At 39.2% G+C, this 21161-nt stretch overlaps 1 long non-coding RNA gene across 1 annotated transcript; it reads right to left on the bottom strand.

Annotated features, from left to right (window-relative positions):
- Positions 1-3477: 3477 nt before the first annotated feature.
- On the bottom strand, positions 3478-21017 carry LOC128138794 (uncharacterized). The gene is made up of 3 exons (XR_008234153.1): positions 20772-21017; positions 20235-20331; positions 3478-6467 (listed from the first exon to the last, which is right to left on the bottom strand). It is a non-coding gene; the product is annotated as an uncharacterized LOC128138794 (long non-coding RNA).
- Positions 21018-21161: the final 144 nt, after the last annotated feature.

Raw genomic sequence — 21161 nt, 5'->3', positions numbered from 1 at the left:
GGTTGGTGTGATATTGCCGCCAGTGCACCATTGTGGTAACAATTGGCACTTGTTGTTCTTCAACCCTCAGCAACCCCACAATCAAAGGGTCTTGAGAGAGACCAGGCAGGGTAAACAGCTGTTTAATTTCCTCCATCTCCAAGGCAGCTATACCAAAAGCCCATTGATACCCCTCTGGGCCCTTAAAATACCCTCTCCTGAGATAGTCTATGCGAAGGATACACGGAGCCTCTGGACCAGTCACAATGGGGTGTTTCTTATTCATTCCCAGTTAGGCTTACTTCAGCTTCCAACACAGTTAACTCTTGGGATCCCCCTGTCACACCAGACATACAGATGGGTTCTGTCCCTTTATAGTTTGATGGCATTAGAGTACACTGGGCACCGGTGTCTACTAAAGCCTTGCACTCCTGTGGGTCTAACATGCCAGGCCATAGAATCCACACAGTCCAATAGACCTAGTTATCCCTTTCCTCCACTTGGCTGGAGGCAGGGCCCCCCTAGTTCTGGTCAGAGTGTCCATTACCCACTTCTTGTGAAGTTGACTCAAAAGCCCCTTCGAGAGGATCAGAAATAACATCAGCCCTTCTACTCTGTTTTGAAACTGGAGCGGCATTTTTCCTGGAAAAATTCCCTGTTGTGGTGTTTTTTCCTCACAACTCATGTACCTGTGCATCTAGGAGCGAGGTAGGTTTTCCATCCCATTTCCTCATGTCCTATCCATGGTCAGATAGGTAGAACCACAGGGCACCTTGTGGTGTGTACCTTCTATATTCTCTCTCTCCAACAGAGGAACACTCACTCCTAATAGCTGAGACATTGGTCCTTACAGGTGAGGAGTGGGACATACCGTCTTTGGTTTGCTGGATATCCTGGGACAGCTTCTCCACAGCCACAATGCAGGCTTGTACAGAGGAGGAAAGATTTTCTTCATATTGCCAGAGTTAGCGAGTGATTTCATCCACCGTTGGTGCCTCTTCGTCATTCCAGGACATTACTGCCAGTGAGTTGGCATAGGACGATGGTGCGCTCCGTACAAACTTCCACCACATGGGTTGTGTGCATTGGACTTTGTCTGGATCTTTAGGTGATTGTGTGTTGTCTGAGTCACAATAAATCATCTCTAGCACGGCTAATTCCCTCAGGTATTGGATACTTCTCTCCATGGTTGTCCACTTGCTTGATTGACATACAATATCATCCTTAAAAGGGTACCTTTCCTTCACACTTGACAGGAGTCGCCTCCAGAGGCTGAGGGCTGGTGCCTCTTTTCCAATTGCCTTGTCAATGCCACCTTCCCTGGCAAGTGATCCCAGCTGCTTGGCTTCCCTACCTTCTAATTCCAGGCTACTAGCCCCACTATCCCAGCATCGGAGAAGCCAGCTGATAATGTGCTCACCTATATGACGGATGAAATCCTTTTGCATATCCCACAGCTCACTCAAGGATAGGGATTGGGTGATTACCTCTTATTCTGCCTCTTCCTTCTGTTCCTGTGATGACCCTGGTTCACTTTCATCCTTCGCTAAGCGAACTGATTTTTTTGTATATTTCTTCTTCTGTAGGGGGGCAACTGATACTGATGTGGGGGTTGGAGTGGCCATGGTGCCTGTCACCTTGCTGTTAGATCCAGAGTCCTTCTCTTCCCCTTGAGGATACTGAGTGGTATTGAACAGGGTTTGATAGGCATGGGCCAGGCCCCAGCACATTGCAGTGAGTTGTGTCTCCCTGGAATTGTCGGGTTGATGACAGCATACTTTTTCCAAATATTCTGCTACTTTTTCAGGATTCTGCATTTGTTCAAGGGTGAAGTTCCAAAACACTGGAGGTGTTTTGGAACATTGCCCTAGGCATTTGCCCATACTACCCCACACCCTGCCAGTCATAATTATTCAGCCTCGGCGCAGACCTCTGGGTGATCTTCTTAAATAGTTATTTAACCTTAACAAGGCCTGAACCACATTCAGGAACATGCTAGTTCCTAGCAATAGGACCATACTGGTCTCAACATCCCAAGGGTATTCAAATTTTCCAAAATTCTCAAACACCATTGTAACTAGACTGGGGAAGAAAGGTGTCTCACCCTTAGGTTGGCTCTCTGAGGAGGAAGGGTGAAAGGTGTAATTATTAATAGCTTCCCACAGATGGCTCCCAAAGTATAGAGGTGACAACAGTGCTGAGTGAAAACACCGGATTAGTCCCACAACCGATAATTTTATCATACCGTAAACCAGTATTACACAATACATCAAAACGAAAAACTTAATCCACCTCCCATGGATGATAAGTAGCAGCACAGGGACTACATACAGCAAGTGAGGTGATACATAACAGAACTCTAAAAACAAGCACCACAACTCTAAGAACTCATAAATCAACATATTGACCAGCGACTATTAGACCAATGTAATAAATGCTTGTAACAAATTCATTTTAACAAGCTTTGGTTAGGCTTGTCGTTATCTCAACCCTTCGTGCCCCACGTTGGGCGCCAAAAGGACTGTCGTGGTTTAACCCTAGCCAGCAACTAAGCACCACGCAGCCGCTCACTCACTTCTCCACACCCAGTGGGATGGGGGAGGGAATCGGGGAAAAAAAAGTAAAACTTGTGGGTTGAGATAAGAACAATTTAATGGAACAGAAAAGAAGAAAGTAATCACGATAATAGTAAGACTAATAAAATAACAATAGTAATAATAAAAGGATTGGAGTATGCAAGTGATGCACAATGCAATTGCTCACCACCCACCGACCGATACCCTGTTAGTCCCCGAGCAGCGATTCCTCCCCACCCCCACTCCCCCAGTTTATATACTAGATGTGACTTCACATGGTATGGAATACCCCATTGCCACTTTGGGTCAGCTGCCTTGGCTGTATCCCCTACCAACTTCTTGTGCCCCTCCAGCCTCCTTGCTGGCTGGGCATGAGAAGCTGAAAAATCCTTGACTTTAGACTAAACATTACTTAGCAACAACTGAAAACATCAGTGTTATCAACATTCTTCTCATACCGAACTCAAAAACATAGCACTGTACCAGCTACTAGGAAGACAATTAACTCTATCCCAGCTGAAACCAGGACACACCCTAAGCCCTATGGGGATGGATGACCACAGCAAAGTAGATCTCCTGCAATGCCAGAAACAGTACAGCTGTATTAGTGAGGTGCTTGGCCCAGATTAGTAACCCTCACTAGCTGTTCTATTACACTGAATACAAACGTATTTAGAATATCCACTCCTGTGCCTGAATTAATACAGCAAGGTTCATATAAGAAGACAGGGCTTGCTGGGTTCTGGCCTGCTGTATGCTGTGTACACACACTGATAGTTTCTCAAAACAAATAAGTAAAAGAAAAGGTGTAGGAGTTCAATATTCAACAGGAACATGCTCCCAGGGTTGCAGATGCACTTGTTGGTGGATTGTTGAAAAGTGGTTCAGCTCAGAACACAAAAGCTTCACAGCGTCAGTGTCATACATTTAATATTGTATAACATTTTATTAAAATATATCTCAAAGTTACTTACAAAGGAAGTTATTATCTTCCAAATACTAGCACAACCATGAGAAAACCCTAATGAATACATGATGAGCTTTTCATTCTCTAACTTCTTTACCTATTCACAGCATAGGGAGCCAGAGGACACAGGCTAAACAGTTTGAACGCACAGTTCATTCCTGGAATATATTTCTTCAAAATTCAGGGAGTATGTTTAATATCCAGGGTCCTTTGGAAATAAATGTATGTGATAATATATTAAAGACAGCATTATAGGACTAAATGAAGATTCTGCAACCATTTCCATGTATATGAGCACTTATCTTTTAAATTATATCTTTTATTACTGGTTTATATTTACATTTAGCTAACACATAGCAATCTTGTTATCAATCTTCTCACTCAAGTAGATATACGTGAACTAAAAACTCATTTTTATAATACTGGTTGTATTTTTCATAAGAATAAGATAGTGTCAAAGGCAGCACTGCTATTTACGCCTATAGCCAAAGAACTGCTGTTATTTTCATTTTTTCCAAAATTGTTCATATGAAAATGGCACAACCTGAAACTAGTTAGATAACTAAAAAACTGCCAAAATTTGTTTGAAAGGATTTGAATATTTACCATATTATTTATCTCTTTTCCCTAGTTATAGGGAAATTTTACAATACTTAGATAGCAAAAACAGATGAGGGAAAGAGTACAAATCACAAAATTTTTCTGCGTATGGCACCAAAAAGTATTCTACTATGGCAGGTTTGTCTGCTTCCTTAGAGGAGGAAAAAAAAAACCCACAACCCAAACCAGAAATAAGGGTGAGAAAGCAAAAACTCTTAAAAAATGAGGCTTCAGTCCTTATGGCTTTGACACTATGCTGGCTTTCCCCCAAGATTTCTGTAGAACAGTGTGCGAAGGCAAAATGTTCTGCACTGCTTCTAGGACATACACTTTCCTTTGTCAAGTACACCAGGGCTCGGTAACATACTCACACAGCTAACACATCGTCGGTGTTTAAAGTCAATTCTAAAAAAATCCACTCACTAAATTGAAGGCAAATCAGTGTTCATGTCTTTAAGCAGATTTGAGTCAAACCTACCTCAATTTAAATCATTGGCTCAGAGAATTCAAACATTTCCATTATGTTTAGAACAGTAAGCCACTCCCTCCAGCAGCCCCTGAAAGAGCCATTTCTTCTCCCTTTCTTCCTTTCCTTTGAAATCAGTTTCTTTCACCATAGGAAACATGCTGGCAAATTGTGAAGTGCAAAGAATTATTAAGATAAGTTAGTGAAAGAGGTGGGAATAGAAATCAGGAACTGTAGGCCTAATTCATGTGCCTCGAGGGTAAAAGAGAATTATATAATACGAGGTTTCCGATATCAAACCCCCCACTATTATACATTACACAAGAAAATGCCTCTCGGAAATTTTTATGGTAATGCTTTTTCCTTGGTTGGCAATGCCAAGATATCAGCATCTTTCAAAAAATGGAATAAGAAACTACTGTGTATTCCATGCATCTTAATGTTTTGATCTATATAAAGAATTCACTAAGTTTATTATATTATCTACTTGATTTGAAGGGGGAGGAATTAATGAAATGCCAAAATCTAGTGAGGCACATCTCAAAAACTTACTTACTAAATTACTTGTTCTGTCACTGTAATGATGACATTTGAAAAAGTCTTTACTGAGATCAGAGAACTGATTTTTCATCACAGCAATCTATCTGTGGGAAAAGCAAATTATTGACTATAATCTATATTCAATATACTCTTTCACAACTAGAAAAATAAAGTACATCAGTGACAGAATCATTTCAGAAAAGTTAGTAATTTCAAAAGCAGCAGCTGCTTCTAGTCATTCAGACTCAGCATAAAATTAATCTTTATGAGACTTTTGCACTGCACTGAAAAATTTAGAGCACATTATATATAGAAGACTTAGGCAGCAATGGTTTGGATGGTTTTTCTTCCTTTGTTATTATTAGGGTCATGTAAGGCCTTTGGTCTGAAGATAGGTAGGTAGGGAGTTTTCTACTGCCATCTGTTGATGAATTAGGAATAGAATTGAAGTCCACAGGAGAACGAGCTTGCTCCGACCATCCTTTGGTGAGCAAGAGGGAATAGAAGCTTGGAAAAAAGTCAGTCTGCATGGGCTTTCCCCTGGAAGCTCTTCAGGACTCACCAGAAATGCATGCAAACTCCCGATGGCATGGAAAGGAAGAAAAGGTTCTGTTTTGTGGTTAGGGCTCTGCTCAAAGGTCATGCGACTGATCCCATCCTGGCACCAAAGGTTGTGCGAGGAAATAATACAGATGTGATTGTAGGAAGGCATCTTTGCAGTAAAAGAGCACTTTGTTAAAGTGGCAGAGGGCAGAAGCAGAAAACCTAATTATGGTTGTTAACATCCATTCTGACATGTCCTGAAGACTTCAGAAGTTAGCCCAAAAATACAGTGGATCAAACCACTGTTTTAGATATGCATAGTGTCTCACAGTTACTGTATTGCAAAAAAGACAAAGAGAAACATATATATTCATACTCGATATTTGAAGGACAGTGATTCTAGTTGAATAAGAACATTGTTGTTTGGTAGATAGTTTTTGCAAACACACAGACTGAATATGCCTAAATCTGTATTCATTACCAATTTTGGACAGAAATACAGTAAGATTAGTACTGCAATTATGTGGGGGTTTTTTATTATTTTTATAGATATACATTCTTAATACATGATCTTTGCAGAGAATTACAAAAATACTTTCTGTGTTAAATTCTGATTTGTAGGAAAGCACAATTTCTAGAAGAAGCCTAATAGATCTACTTTTTCTGCTTGCTTTCAGCAGCAAGTCAGCTTCTGTAACAGTCTTTCTTCAGTATTCACTGTAACTTGACTTCATATTCATTAGTACTTCTACATTGTTGGGAAGAACATAGTTAATTGTCCATTTCTTTATCTTTTCTGCAAAAAAATGGGGAAGTCTTACATAAACCTTTTTAAAATTTTAAAAAGAACTGAGACTAGTAGAAATCTGCCCAAGTACCAGTTTAATAGCTGCAAGATAGTAGAAAAAGTTGATATCTAGCTTCCACTGCTCATTAATAGAGTGAAGTATATTGTGTTATCCTTGAGGGAAGTTTATTAGTTTCTTCTGCTCTCTGCTTCACTGCTGATGTGACAAATATCTTGAGCCTTACTGGCTGGGAACTGGTGATTTACAAAACTCATGGCGTGGTAAGTGTTCTTATAAACAACCAGCTAATTTGCTCCTGGGACACTTTTTTGTCCCCAGTTGTTAAAGATTTGGGAGGTTTATAGAAACCAGGTTTCACTCAGTGAAAAAAAAAAATCTCAAATTAAAATTGAAGTTCTCCTGAAACCCAAATACTTCACATCAAACACACAGGACTGGCAAATTTGAATCTGAATGATCACTCATTCCATACTGCAACCTGAAAACTGGTCCCCTTGTGAACTGCTTAGGTCATGTGAAGACTTGTTCAATAAAGCACCATCGAGCGACCTAATCTCAGATCTCCAGGATAACACAACCTGCTGACACCAAACCATAACTAGCATCAGGGAATTAAAGAAGTGATATGACAAAGGGATATTGGTTTATCTAATATATTTTACTGTGATCAGAGAGACAAAACACTGGTACCAAGCTTCTCTGGCCTACTGTGTTGTCCTTTTCTCCCCCATTTCCCATTTTTTCACACTGCTGTACTTGACCATCTTCTTTCCTTCAGTTTGCTACTGCTGGCAGCACCAGTCTGGGTACAGAGCCTAAGTTAATACATTCATTGAATTATACTCTGTTCTGTGCCTCATCTTTAATGCTGGCACATTTCTCTAGTGAGAGTAGCCTCACTCATTGGGAAACACTGACCTAAAGGACTAAAATGCAATTGGTGTTTTACTAATTGTTCACATAAACCAGGGGCTGATATATTCTTCTGGAGCTTTCTGCACATAGATTATTGGGTTATTTTATGCAATGTTGATATATTTTTCTTTGTTTGGTATCTCAGTTCAGTACTTGCATTTGAGTGAACATTGCATGTTAAGAGGCTGAGACGAGGCATTTTGTTTTTCTAGGCCTTTTAAATGGAGGTTAAAGTTAGACGTCCTTGCAAAGGCCAAGTAGAACTCCAAGAAATGTCCTTCAGATAACTTGACAGAAAGATTACAAGTAAAAGCTTTTGATTTTGAAATTCAAATACAAATTCAATAGTCAAATATGATTATTCAATTTCCTTCAGTTTTTTTCTCCATGAAGATTTTTCTTCCCAAATTTGCCTGATATTGGGTCTTTCTAAACTAGTAGCTAAATATTCCCAGAATGTCTAATTCTTTATGTGTTGAAGAACTACAGCAGTGAACAGACCAAATTCAGTCACATATTTGATGCTGTCTTTTATTGTATGTGAGAGGCAGAGTCTTGTAATGTTTTCCTTATTTCCTCTCCCACTACCTCCACAACACAGTAACCTTCACACTGAATGAGAATAGCTGGATACAGCTTCCTGCATGGCTTCTCAATTGCTGGCAATTTACTTGGCCAGATGGGGTTTCTGTGGAGAAATGTGAAGACTAAGTGTGCCCCTGCAGAGCTCTGGGCTCCTGCTGACTCAGCAAGTGAAGGACACGATCAAATAGTACAACTTCCACCTCTTTGCTTGCGTTCTTTATATCCCCTTCTATTTTCTCTCCTTCCACTCATCCAGGACTGTGCCTGTACTACTATTTCAGGTGACTTCCCCCCCCCCCCCCCCAATTAGGATCTGCAGTAGCTTGAAATTAAGGGAATCTTTACTAGTCTTACTCTAAGTTCCTACAGTGAAAATGTGAAGTTGCAGAGACTGAAGTGAAGCACGAAGCTTTAGCAGACGCACAAAGCAGAAGCAGTGTGTGTGGATAATATGAAACAGTAGCACAGAGCTCTTCAGCCAGGAATGGAGGATAGTGCAGTATCTGCATATTGTCTCTGTATGAGTAGCAGAGTGAGGCATCAGTTGGTTTCTGCTCTTACCGATACTAGGAAAGCATTAAGAGCAGGAGCAGCAGCTGAGCTATAATTTTTTTTCCGGAAAAACCTTAAAAAAGACTAAGTGAGGGCAGATATTGAGGGAAATGAGATTTAAGCCCCATTATAAATGGAAATGTCTTCAAATAGAGTAATTTTGAAAATGTGCTGAGGCACCAGTCCATTTAAAAGTCATGGAAACATATTCATTACCCACATTAAAGTCCCATAATACACGCTTACATTTACAACTGATTGACTTCAGAATGCCTTAAATTGGCATGCAGGTATTTTTGTAAAGGATAGACAGCTCTGGGAAACAAAACACTGTAGAAAGCCAGCCAGTCAAACAAAACACCTTATCAAGAACAGTCTACAAGCAAGTGGGATTCTGGCCACAATATACTTGTACATCAAATACAAGAGTTTGGTGCTCTGACATCCTTCCTTAAAATGGAAATATGCCTTTTTTTTTTAGAAAGGTATGCTTTTTTCTTCATAAATGTCTCAAGTCTTACGGAACAGCCACAAGATAGGAATATTTTTGTCTCTTTCCAGTTTGTAATCTGATTTAATGAAGAATCACTAACAGAAATCTTACTGTTGTAAAGATAAGAAAAGAGCTGAATACTTAAAAGCTTTCTTTTCCTTTTATAAAGAGCAAAATATTGTTTTTAAAATAGTATTTCATGACTGATTAGTCCTCAGTTTGGCCCAGAGGCCAGTTTTTGTGAATTGGCAAGTCAGACGTGACAGTGGCCTTGAATAGTTGTTTTGATGAGGGTTCTTATATGTTGAGAAAGCACTATTACATGGGCTGTTCTCAGGCTCAGACCTCAAATTTCCAGCATGTCTGAGGATCAGTAATGATGTTTCCGTTCTTCTACAGGCAGTTAGTTGACGTCTAATCCTTCTTGCTAATTAAAAACAAAACTATTTTCTAAAAAGCTATTATTTCTGCTTTTAAAGTATATATAACAGGAACAATAGCAGCCTAAATTATTAGTTCCAAACCTTTCTGCTGATGAATCTAACCTGAGAAAATTCACCATATTCCATACATAACTGATAAATAATTTGATGTCCTATTGACAGCTCTAGCAGCTTATAGAATTTTACATCTGTCAGCAGCTCCTTGCCAAATATTTTCTTGCTATTATCAGGTAACCAAATATATATATTACAAATATATACATACAAGCATATGTATATATGTTGGGTAGGAGTCTCTGAAATTGGGTCTAGGTAAATCAGTTTATCTGGTATGATTTTCTTTCATTTCCCTCAACAGGAAACTATTCTCAAGTTTACTTACCTATGTCCTCAAGGTGCTTTCTTCCTACCTGACATATAGCATAGTGGACATGAGGCTCGCCATAAGTTGGAGGAAGGGTGGAATTGTAAATGAGTTTTGCTGGAGGAAAAGGTGGTACAGAAAACGTACGTAATTCTGTAGCCTAATAGTTAAGATACTTAATTGAATATAGGGTGGCTGTATGTCAAATGACTTTAAATAAGTTTTCAGAAATGCTTATATGTTTTACATATTACATATTCCTTTGAGAAAAATGGAGATAACCCTAGATGAAGAAAACAGACTCAGGTCTTCTGTTTCACAGACAGGTATTCCAACCTAACCTAACCTAATCCCAGTGAAGTTACTGACGGCAATTTAAATGGTCATCCAAATCTTTGTTTACAGAACAATGTTTAGTTGTCATTACATCTATGTTGCCTCTCTGGACCTGACCCCTTCTAATTCCTCTCATGGAATCCATTTCATGTGTGAATCTTCTATCTTTGAAGTCTTTCCACTAAATTACATTCCATCTGTGAAGCCTATAAAGCCTTAATCATGCCTTCTAACAAATGTTATCACACTTACTTACATAGTAAAAGATGCCCAGAGAGAAGACTAGAACATTTGGGAACTTCAACCATCTGTGCATCTCCCACTTAGGCTTATTCAAGAGTCCTTCCCCCACCCCAGTTCCTTCTTCTCCGAAGTGTTGTATACCAAATGCATTTCCTTTTGTAGAGATAGGGATCTTTGTTGTCCTCTGTCTGCAATAGAAATTACTATATGCTACACAATTATATTAAAAGGACATTACTAGTGTAAAAAAATGAAATGCTCATTTCATAGTTAGAAAATTATTGAAAGGAAGTTATAGGTGAAATCACTTGTACTTGTGCAATCTGACATCATCTTTCATTAGAGTCATGTTTTTTCCCCTCAAGGCCCCTACTTTCTTCGTTGTACAGAAGTGACCTTCTCTGGAGTGAAGTCAAGAAGGAAAACAGGGTTTCATAGTGTTAGAACAATGTACTTTAAAGCTGGAGACTGACACTCACTTCCGTCATAGAATTCCCCTGTGATATTAAGTCATAGAAAAAAACATTTTGATTGTGATTTCACCTGTTTCTGAGTTCTTACCTGAAATCCTGAGACTGTTTTGCAGAACAGTGAACATGCCCAGACATACCTTATGTCAGTGAAAGTTTCAGTGTGCACATATAAAAGCTATGTAATTCTAAGCACTCCCCAAAATATGGACATAAAAGGCTCAAATTTGATATCCTAAATCTGTGGATATTTTTGACCCGCATCTCTGTATTACCTTCCCATTTGTAATACTGGAATCATAACAACCCCCAGTATAATACAGTTCTTCACAAATTAAATAACATTTTGGGGATTTTTTTTTTGGCAATGTGGTGATGTACATTGTAAAAAAATTCTATTTGATAATTCTGTGCCCAGGATATTATTTGAACAATGTGCAGTAAATAAGGCCTTGAGACAAACACTGAACATGAAAAAAAAAAAAATTAAATAGTTTCTTATTAAGTCCATCCTTACACATTTGTTCTGTGTAATTAAATAAAAATATGTTGTAATTTATTAAAATGTATTTTTTAATTATTTATTTAAGACATATTTGTTCATTTTTGTTTAATTAAATCATTTATTTATTAATTTGATTCCAAATTGAAATCCAGTGGAGAAAGAGTATGTGAACATGTAATTAGATTTCAGTCAACTATTGCAATGGATGGTGCAAAGGCATCTGAATTAAGGGTCTGCTGACAGTATTATTCTCATATTTTCTAACTTCTGAGTGTTTGATCTGGCAATATGAATAGTGTTCTTGATAATAGTTTGGGGATTTTTCTATTAATTTTTTGCTATATCATTTCCCAGACAAAACCCAAACAAACAAACTGAAAACAGAACAAAAGTTTAATTAGCAATGCTTACCATTATTTACAGAAAGCATCAAGGAGATAATTTTATAGTAAATTTCACAGTTATCTTTTGACATCATTGACACTTAGGACAGTCAATAACCTTTCCTCATCCTTTTCTCTCTCTTCAGATCTAACTTTCCTCTGTCTGTGTTCAAACATGGCAGCTTCCTGCTCTGTGTCATTACGTCTCAAAAGAGAGGTCACATAATACCAGAGGAGAGTAGTTTCTGGGCAAAGAGCTGAAATTGTCAAGAAAGTATTAGTCAACCACATGTTGGGCTACACTCAATATGAGTGAAATCTTTGGGGAATTTATTTTCTAAAAATGTAAAGTCCTTACCAATCTTACGTCAAATTCAGGTTTTTAGTGGATTGCAACTTGAACAAACTTGAGTGGATGGATTTTAATATTCAGACAAAATACTCACAAAAGCTAGCCTCTTGAAAGCTCAAGTTCATAGTGAAATGTATAAAAGTCCTGAAATTATTTCAATAAGATTGTCTATAAATTTCATCATGGGAAAAATAATCTAGCTTCATTATCAGATATCATTGGATCAGTCTGACTTTTTTAAAAAATTTAACTATAGCTTCAGACCTGGAAAGAAGCTATGTGCTAAAGCTCAGTAAAGTAATAAGCAACTGAAAAAAGGGATATATTATTTGAAGTGTCATGAAGTCATAATAGCTGATGTTATCATTCTTACTTATAACTTTCAGAGTAGTAATAATACCAAGTTAAGTCAATAACTTCTTCCAAGAATGACACATTAGATGAAAACTAGAAAACTTTTCTTCTCATTACTTTGCGTTCATGAACTTTTTGGAACTGTAGTAAATCAAATATATCCTCTTTAAATCACACTACAAGTCACGCAGTCTCCCTTGAGAAAAAAAAAAGTTTAGTACAAAAATGCCAAAATGTTTTTAAAAGAAAAACAAAAGTTAATAAATAAAAGCTTAATAACTTAGTTTAAAAGTAGATTCACCCAGCTGTGTTGATGCTTAGTTTTAAAATTAAATTTGGAACTCCCTCAGCTTTCTGAAATATTTTTTTTCTCATTTCTCCCTTATAAAATTTTAATAGCATTTGTTCATAAAATTAAAAAAACCACTTCCCTATCTTCACTCCCCAATTATTCTATTTCTAATCCTCTCTTTCTAATTCATGTCTCTAAACTTCTCTAAGGTACTTGATAGAAGAATCTTCATGGAATGGTTTATTCTAATATATGCATTTTGCTTGCTCATGAGGGACTTAAAAGATATGGAGAGAGAGAGAGAGAGAGAGATACTTTCTGTGTATTCAGCCAGGTGACATCTGCTAACTGGTAGCATCTCTTTTCATTTGGATTGACCTTTGACATTCTGGACAGCTCTGTTCTTGTAAAATGCCAAACCCATGCATGTTTTCAGTTTCTTTTCACCTGGTTTTCCTTCTGTCTATGCACTATTCAGCTCTTTGAAAGTGCTAAGTTCCCTTTGGACAGATATAGCCTCTTTTGTCCTGGAACGATCTACCTACCTTTTCACTCTCATTCTCCTTCTTTTAATAAGAAGCATTCGGACGTGCACAATAACAAACTTGCAGATGAATGATGTAGACAATACGTAGACAAGACAGACACACAGACATGCAGTGGCAAAATAGCAGAATATGCAAATAGTATATCACCTTGTAGACTTTAATGAAGTGGCAGATGTAAACCTTCAGATCTTATTCAGAAAATTGCTAAGAAAGCAATCACTTCACTTTTGTAGAACATGCTATAAATAAGTAAAGAATAAGTAAAATTGTAATTATTTACCTCGATATACTGAAATAAGTTATATATTTTTTCAGCTTTCAACAAGGATCGTGATGTTGAAATGAGGAAAATGATCAATGAAAGTAAAGGTGTGGAAGAAGAATTATCACATCTGAAATGAAATTAATTCAAAGACTACAAAATACACAAAGCAAAGAGTCTTCATAACCTTCACTGCAGAGTCCTGAAGGAATTAATACATACATCCGAAAGTCTAGAACAAGGATTCTTAGTAAGTATATCAGGATGATCATTTATGGAAAATAGCAAATGGCCTGCCTATATCTGAGAAGGGAAGCTGAAGCAGAGAAATAAATAGATCTCTCAATATGATTTTTAGATGGTTTTAGAATGCAAAGCTTCAGAGTAAATTTTGAAGCAAAGAATGAGTAACAGCACAGCAGTACAAAGCAAATTTAATAAAAGCTATCTAAAGGTTTCAAAAAGTAGATGATACTATTTACCTGATGTCTTTCCCTAATAATTTATCTTCTAAGCAAGGCAAGTGGAGAAGATCTCACCTATCTGGATTTCAAAACAGTTTTTGACACTATCTGATAGGAAATGTATTGGTTAAGATTGAGAAGACAAAGAATTGACTAATCAGGAAAGGACAACAGATTGTGTTCAGTGTTTGCATCATTACGTGGAAGCTGTTAAGGGGTTCTTCATGGGCTGTCTTTCAATAGAGCTTTTTGATATTTAAATTAAAGACTAGGTCACAAAAACTTGGAGCATGCTGCTGAAATTTGCTGGTAAAACAAGTCTGAGAATCATCGAAATCATAAAAACATACAGGAAGAATCAGATTACCTTGATGACATCTATAATAGAAATGGGATTGAACTTAATAGATTAAACAAGATTTTCAGCTATAAACTGTGAGTTCATCAGCTGGAAACAACAGACAAAAAGAAAGATCCAGCCAATCTACTAGAGAAGAACTATCAGCCACCAAAACATGATGTAGCTATGAAAAATGCTAATATGGAGTATTAGACAAGGTATTTCTGGGAAAGACAGAAATGTTTAGTGCTATTACATCAGGTAGAATACATCTTCATGATGGAAATCACGAACAATTCCTGTTCTCCATATTAAAGAAAGATTCACTGAAAGCTTCACTAAAAATGGAGTGGAGGGGAAGAGGAAGTCTGTCAGCATGAGGTCAGGAATGCAGAACTTTTAATTCATGAGAGGAAATTGAAAAATCTTGTTATTATTTTGCAGACAGAACTAAGATGAGAGAAATGCTCTCTGTAAACACATGAATGGGTAAAAAGAGCCTGCAGATGTTTATAGTGATGTGTTGAACTTCGAGATCAATATCAACATAAGAATTCCATATATATATATAAAAATATATATATAAAAATATATCTGTTTAAAAAATATGTTTTTATGCAACATGAGTGCTTGCACTAGTGGAGGATAGGACTTAGCACCCAAGGATCCACTGCCGGTTTATTCTGAATCATAAATGTGATCTCTGTGGTCAGGCAAAATAACATTATTTACACCACCAAGTGGTTTAAAGGCATTTATTTTGATTAAAATGCACATCATTTTCTTCTTTGCTCATCTGCTTAAGATCTACATGAATGCTTTAAACATCATTCACTCCCTAGGTGCCTAATGCAAAGCCTATTTAGTCAAAGTACTTCCATTGACTTCTGTATGCTTTGGATTAGGTTCTATATCCTTACCCATCAACCAGCTGCTGCAGGTTTCCAGTTTTATCACAATATTAGACTGCTTTTCTCTTTTTCCATGATCTTAAAAGGCAAAGAAAGAGGTATACTTTGGTTTGCCCTGTCTGTTCTTTAATGTGCTTAGATTGCAGTTATTTCCTGCTGAGCCCTGGATGAGGTTTAGTTTGTTGAAGAGCAACTTTTTAATCATCTCACAGAATGAATGAACTGGAAGATATGTCAGGCTTCTAGCAGAAGATGAAAAATGTGGAAACTTATCTGTACCTCTCTTCCTCTAGATATACCATAGGTCATAAAAACCCACTCTGTACAGCACTTATTACTCTTATAAAAGAAGCTAAAACTGTAATTATGCAAAGGATGATCATCAAGAAACTTTGCAAGTAGGCATAAAAGTATGGCTGCCTGTGCATGGCAAAAAGTGCAAAAGAGGCAGAAGGAGAACAAATGATTTCAAAGACAGGCTATGTAGTCTTCCCCACAGGAAGGGTGGCTACAACCCCTTCACTGTTATTTTGGAGAATTAAGGTAGCAGTGCAAACTGTTTCAGGAGCAAAGCTGATCAGAGTTGTACCAGCATATAGATCAGTGCGTAACAGCCTAAAATATATTTGGCTACTGGGTGGACTTGGTTTTATTTTTTTCCTGTTGGTGCTTACAGGATCCTGGTTTATGCGATATAAGCAGGGCCTTCCCCAGCCTTTGATTCTCATTTTGGCTCTTCGCTCTACCTGTGCAGTACAGGCATAAATATATATGTTTATGTTTCAATCTAGTTCAGGGAAAGGTCCAAGGGACTCTGCCTCTTCACACATGCTTTCCCTTGCTCACCATTAACAGTAGATGGTAGCAGGTGAATAGCCCTTACTTTTCTTCAGTGAACAGTCATGCCTCTGTTTGTTGGGGTCAAACAAAGGATTAAGGAAAAAATGGTATGCTTCTGCCCTATACAGCTAAATAAGGGTTATAGCAATATGACCTCTAAGGGTTCTAAAGTTTCACTTTTCATATGAAAAGAAATGGCAAGTCTAACATTATAAAATACCTAGTAGAGCAGTTTTAATCATTGCAGAACAAGGCCACATAGACTGTCCAATAAGCAATCAACAGCTTGGTCCTGTTCTAAATTACTTTCCTTGCCACCATATTTACTTCCCTAATTTATAATAACTGTGTATTTATATGACCCTTATTTCAGCTGGAAAGCAATGATTATTTTTGATGAAGTAGACAGAAACATTAAAGCTCCCAAATAAGTAAGTGAGTATATGTGTAGACTTAAAAATTACATTTTAGGTATAGCCAATAACATATATTGGCATTAACTTACAGAAGGGAATAGAGCGCCACAGAATTCAATTGTCCATAATGGCATTTGAATTTTAATATCAAAGGTTCTTCCTCTGAACTCTGCAGAGTTGCCACCTTGCTTGGATATTTTCTCTTCTACTCAACTGGCAGCTGACACAATAGATTCATGAAGACATGCCAGATCTTTTATACTATCCTGCATTATATTAATAATAAATTAAAGCTGCACAGGATGCACTAGGAATATCAGAAAAAAGATTTTATGATCTGGTGATTCTCATTTAAAAATGAAAAAAAACTTTAACTCACAGCAAAGATATTTGCAGCATCCTAAAAAACAAAAACAAAACCAAACCAAACAAAACCACACACACAAAAAACCCAACAAACAAAAGGTAGAGCATAGAACTGAAAAAGAATATTAGGTTGAGAAGTCTTCAAGAGTGTGTAGAGGCAAAATGATTTTACAAAGTCTATGTATTCAGTTCTGTACGTAAGGGATAGCTGACAGAAATAAGTGGGAACAGGAGCTTGAGAATAACTGTATTTCAATATAACAGTTTAGTATATTTTACTGCTCTCCATCAAATTTCATGATACAAGACTTTCCTTTGTATATGTAGTTCTCTGGAACACAAACTTGTTTTAAACTCTCTTCAGAATGAGCTTCTTTGACTTTCCAGCAGTCCATCAAATAAAGATTAAATGATTGCCACTTATTCAAAGACAAATATTGAGGTGAATCCAGAATATATTAAAAAAACCCCAAAAATATAGAAGTGCAAAACTGTGGTCTGATGAACTTAATCAGGAAAGACCCATTTGTTAGTGGCTTTCTGGGTGACTGAGCAGGTCATTGCACTTCCTTTTATCTCACAGGGATAATTCATAAAGCACTTTGGGAGCTTCAGTGCCTATTGATATTAACCTTGGAAACATTACATCAAAAAAATCCTACATTATTTCCAACTGTGGTATTCTCTGTTAGTGAATCATATGCATATCAACTGTACCCATTTAATATTTTCAGTGACAATGAACACATTTTTCTTTCTTTGTCAGTGTTACCTGGTTCTTATACATTTCATTTAAATTAAATCCAGCTTTAATTATCTCCCCTGAATGTCTCATTGTATCTCTTTATGCAGAATATATACTAATGATTCATAATTTGCCTCTATTTTTTATAGGAATTCATCCAAACTCACCTTAAATGCTTTCTTTTTTTTTCTCTATAGTTTACTTTGCATTTAGAGAAATTGAACAATAGTTTAATTAAAAAATAAATCTATAAAATAATGGGGCTGGGTGCAGCGCTCATTATATCCCTGCAAATCCAGGGAAGCCAGTAGTTGCATATGAAGCATAAATCTAACCAAAATCTGCCTTCCCTCATGAAAATTCATATGCTTTTTTTAAGACCTTTCATTAATTTTTCCTTCTGATTTTAAGCATAGTCTGTCATTTCTGCATGATTTTCAATGGTTAGATTTTTTGTCAACATCTGGGGAAAAAAAAAACACTCTGTCTGTAAAAGACCTTTCATAACAGATTCTATAAAATAATGTCATTAAAAAAAAACCCTGAAACTTAATCATTGTGATTTGTAAGGAATGTATATACACTGCAAAAATCCTAGCAAACAGAATCACAACCACTTTTTCTAAATATTACTTTTCATCATTCTTTATAAACTTGAGGACTCAGAAATGCTGATGGAATCATGCCTACACAAGAACCTTTTATTTTGAACAGACCTCAAATATTACTTTAAGAATAAGCATTTACAATCACGTGAGATTTAACCACTGTTACCCAGCACAGATTATTATTGCTCTGTCAGTAATTTTTGTGGTGTATTATCTAGTTCAAAATTCTCACAGAGAGGATTTAAACAAAGTAACTGGTTCCATGCTTAGCTAGCATTCAGTTAAATAAGCACAGATGCAGTTGTTACCTGCTTAAAAGTAAATCTGTGGTTTCCTTATTTAAACTCTTAAGTGTTAACGTCCATCAGAAAGGCTGTTGCTGCAATGAATAATTTAATCACTTCTGCCTATTACATGCTACTACACAGCAAGCATATTTGCAAAGCTGTGAAAGATGCCGGACAAGTGTCAGCCCTGCCTATAATTCCGCCGACCTCCCCGTCTATTTACTACAACGAGCTGAGGGAGCTCTGAAGCGGCCAGCGGGAGGTTGTGGTAGGGAAGGGAGGTGAAAAGATCACAACAGAATTGCACCAGATCAGCACAACACTTTAGAAAGATGAAAGGTCAACGCGGGCTCAAGTGCTGTTGTGGTGTCATTTCATCTGTTTGTCCCTTGGTGGAGTTCTTGAGTTAGTTTCTCCCTCCCGTCAAATGGCTTTAACCGCTTTATGTGGGGTTTTTGTCCTTGTTTTTACCCTGCTTTCGAATTTGCCGTCATGTTTACTGTATTTAACCTTTTCCTCGTATTATTATGAATATGTTACTTTCAAGCCCACCTGATTTATTTTTTTTTTCCTTCGGGGTCTTCTTCATTTGTGTGCGCGCGCGTGTGCGCGCGAATACTAATACGTGCTACATATTTGTTAATGTATAGAGCGGTATAGATCTGTAAATAATCTGTCTCTCTTTAACCCGAGATGGATTCCCGCTGCAGATCCCAGAAGTAATTTTCCAGGGAGCGCCACCGACATTCCTAAACTGCGAAAACCAAATTGTCGTGGGCTGGAAGCGCCAACTGCGGACGCGAGTTCGGACTCCGCCAAGAAATGTAGATAAACTGGCCATTAATTGCATCTGCATATTTTAGTGATTACCCCCGTCTTTCCAATCAACAGCTACAACAACGGCAACAAAGCCCCACTGCAGAGCATCGGAAAGGGAGCTTCGGGGGGGGGGGGTGTGCAGAGGTGCTGGGGAAGCTCCCAGGCTGCTTTAGGATTTCCCCACGTACGGCAGGCAGCGAATGTCAGCAAGACGGATTCCTTCCCACACGCAAGATGCCACTTCGGTGGCCTTATCAGATGTTCCCTTTAAGGACACAAACTCTTATTTCCCCTCTGTATATCTCTCCGGCATCTCGGGCTATTTTATTTATTACAGCCGATTACATTTGTGATCCCGCTTCCCACTTGATCTCTCACCAGATCAGGACAAAAGCCGTGTCGTGTCTGAGCGCGTGTGGGCATCTGGGAGGGGGGGGGGGAGCCGACCGGGGGGGGGGGGGGGGGGGGGAGTTACACTGCGCAACAGATTTGACCAAGAGGGCCAAACCTCCCCCGCCTGAAACAGCTGGGCTTGGTCCTACCGACACCCGAACAGCTGTGCGCGCCCCGGCCGCGGGACCGAGAGGCCGGGCTGGCGGCGGGGGGTGATTCCCCTCTCCCCCCGCACGAACGAGCGGGATGCGGGGGGGGAGACGACGGGGGACGGGGACGGCCACGGCCACGGCCAGCACAGCCCCGTCCCCCTCCCGGCAGCCAGGGCACGTGGAGCGGGAGCAGCGCTGCCATCCACCATGCAGCGCACGTCGGGCCCATTTCCCACGCCGGCCGCCTGCCCTGGGGGAGGAAAGGAGGAGGAGGGGGAGGAAGGGGGAATGATAGGAAAGGGGGGGGGGCCGTTACCTCTGCTCCGAAAAAGGAACCAATCCACTGTGAAGGACGCAGCTCTCCCGAGCAGGAAAGACATTGCACATTCAGGGAGAGATTGCATGTGAAGACACTGCAAAAAAAGAAAGAAAGGGAGGGGGGCTGGGGGGCGCAGACCGCATGTGAAAGGCATAGTGTGTGTAAGAGAGGCCAGCGAGGGTAGGAAGGGAAGGGGGGGAGCGATTGCACATGGCAAGAGAAAGAAATCACTCATGCGCTTGAAAGAGGCTCTCGCAAAGCAGACCGTAGTAGGAGCAGACATGGGAGACAACGGGGAAGGAGACGCAGACGAGCGGCGAGGTGTCCATGCAGTGCAACAGCCCGGAATCCGATTAAAGTTTATGGCGGGGAGGTTAAAAGCGCTTTCATGCCGCCCCTCCCCTGGCGAATACATTAAGTTTCCTGGCTGCGTTTAAAAGCACAAAGGAAAGGGAACAGCGGGAGCTTCGGGTTGCAATTGTATTGCTAGAGCAGGGAGCCAGTGTAATGCAGTATGCTGGTATTCCTACGTACTGGTATGTCTGGATCTTAGAATGTGGGCAGAATTTCCTCCTCTCGGAGCTCCAGAACAGCGAGGGGGAATTTTGATAAATTCAAGTTGCTTGGCAAATATAATAGGGATTTGGTATTAATCCTACTTAACCCGCTGCGAAGATGCTGAGCTCCCGAGCCCCCCTCCTCCGTCCGGGACTGCGGCTGTGAACACTGAGCCTGCGCCGAGCCGGGCTTTCTCGCTGATGCTGCAGATATAAAGCCGAGTGTCTCCAGCATCGGCGGGGGAGGCTTTTCGTGTTCTGGCCAGGCAGGGAGAGAGGCCGGGGCCGGGGCCGGGGGAGCAACCCCGCAGCCCTCCGGAGCGGCGAGCAGCCACTCGCTCCCCAGCGCCCGCTCCATGAGGCGCGA

The sequence above is a fragment of the Harpia harpyja genome, chromosome 2 (genome assembly GCF_026419915.1).
Source record: "Harpia harpyja isolate bHarHar1 chromosome 2, bHarHar1 primary haplotype, whole genome shotgun sequence".
NCBI classification, from domain to species: Eukaryota; Metazoa; Chordata; class Aves; order Accipitriformes; family Accipitridae; genus Harpia; species Harpia harpyja.
Note: the sequence above shows the minus strand (reverse complement) of the source record. Positions and strands in the feature narration are given on the sequence as shown.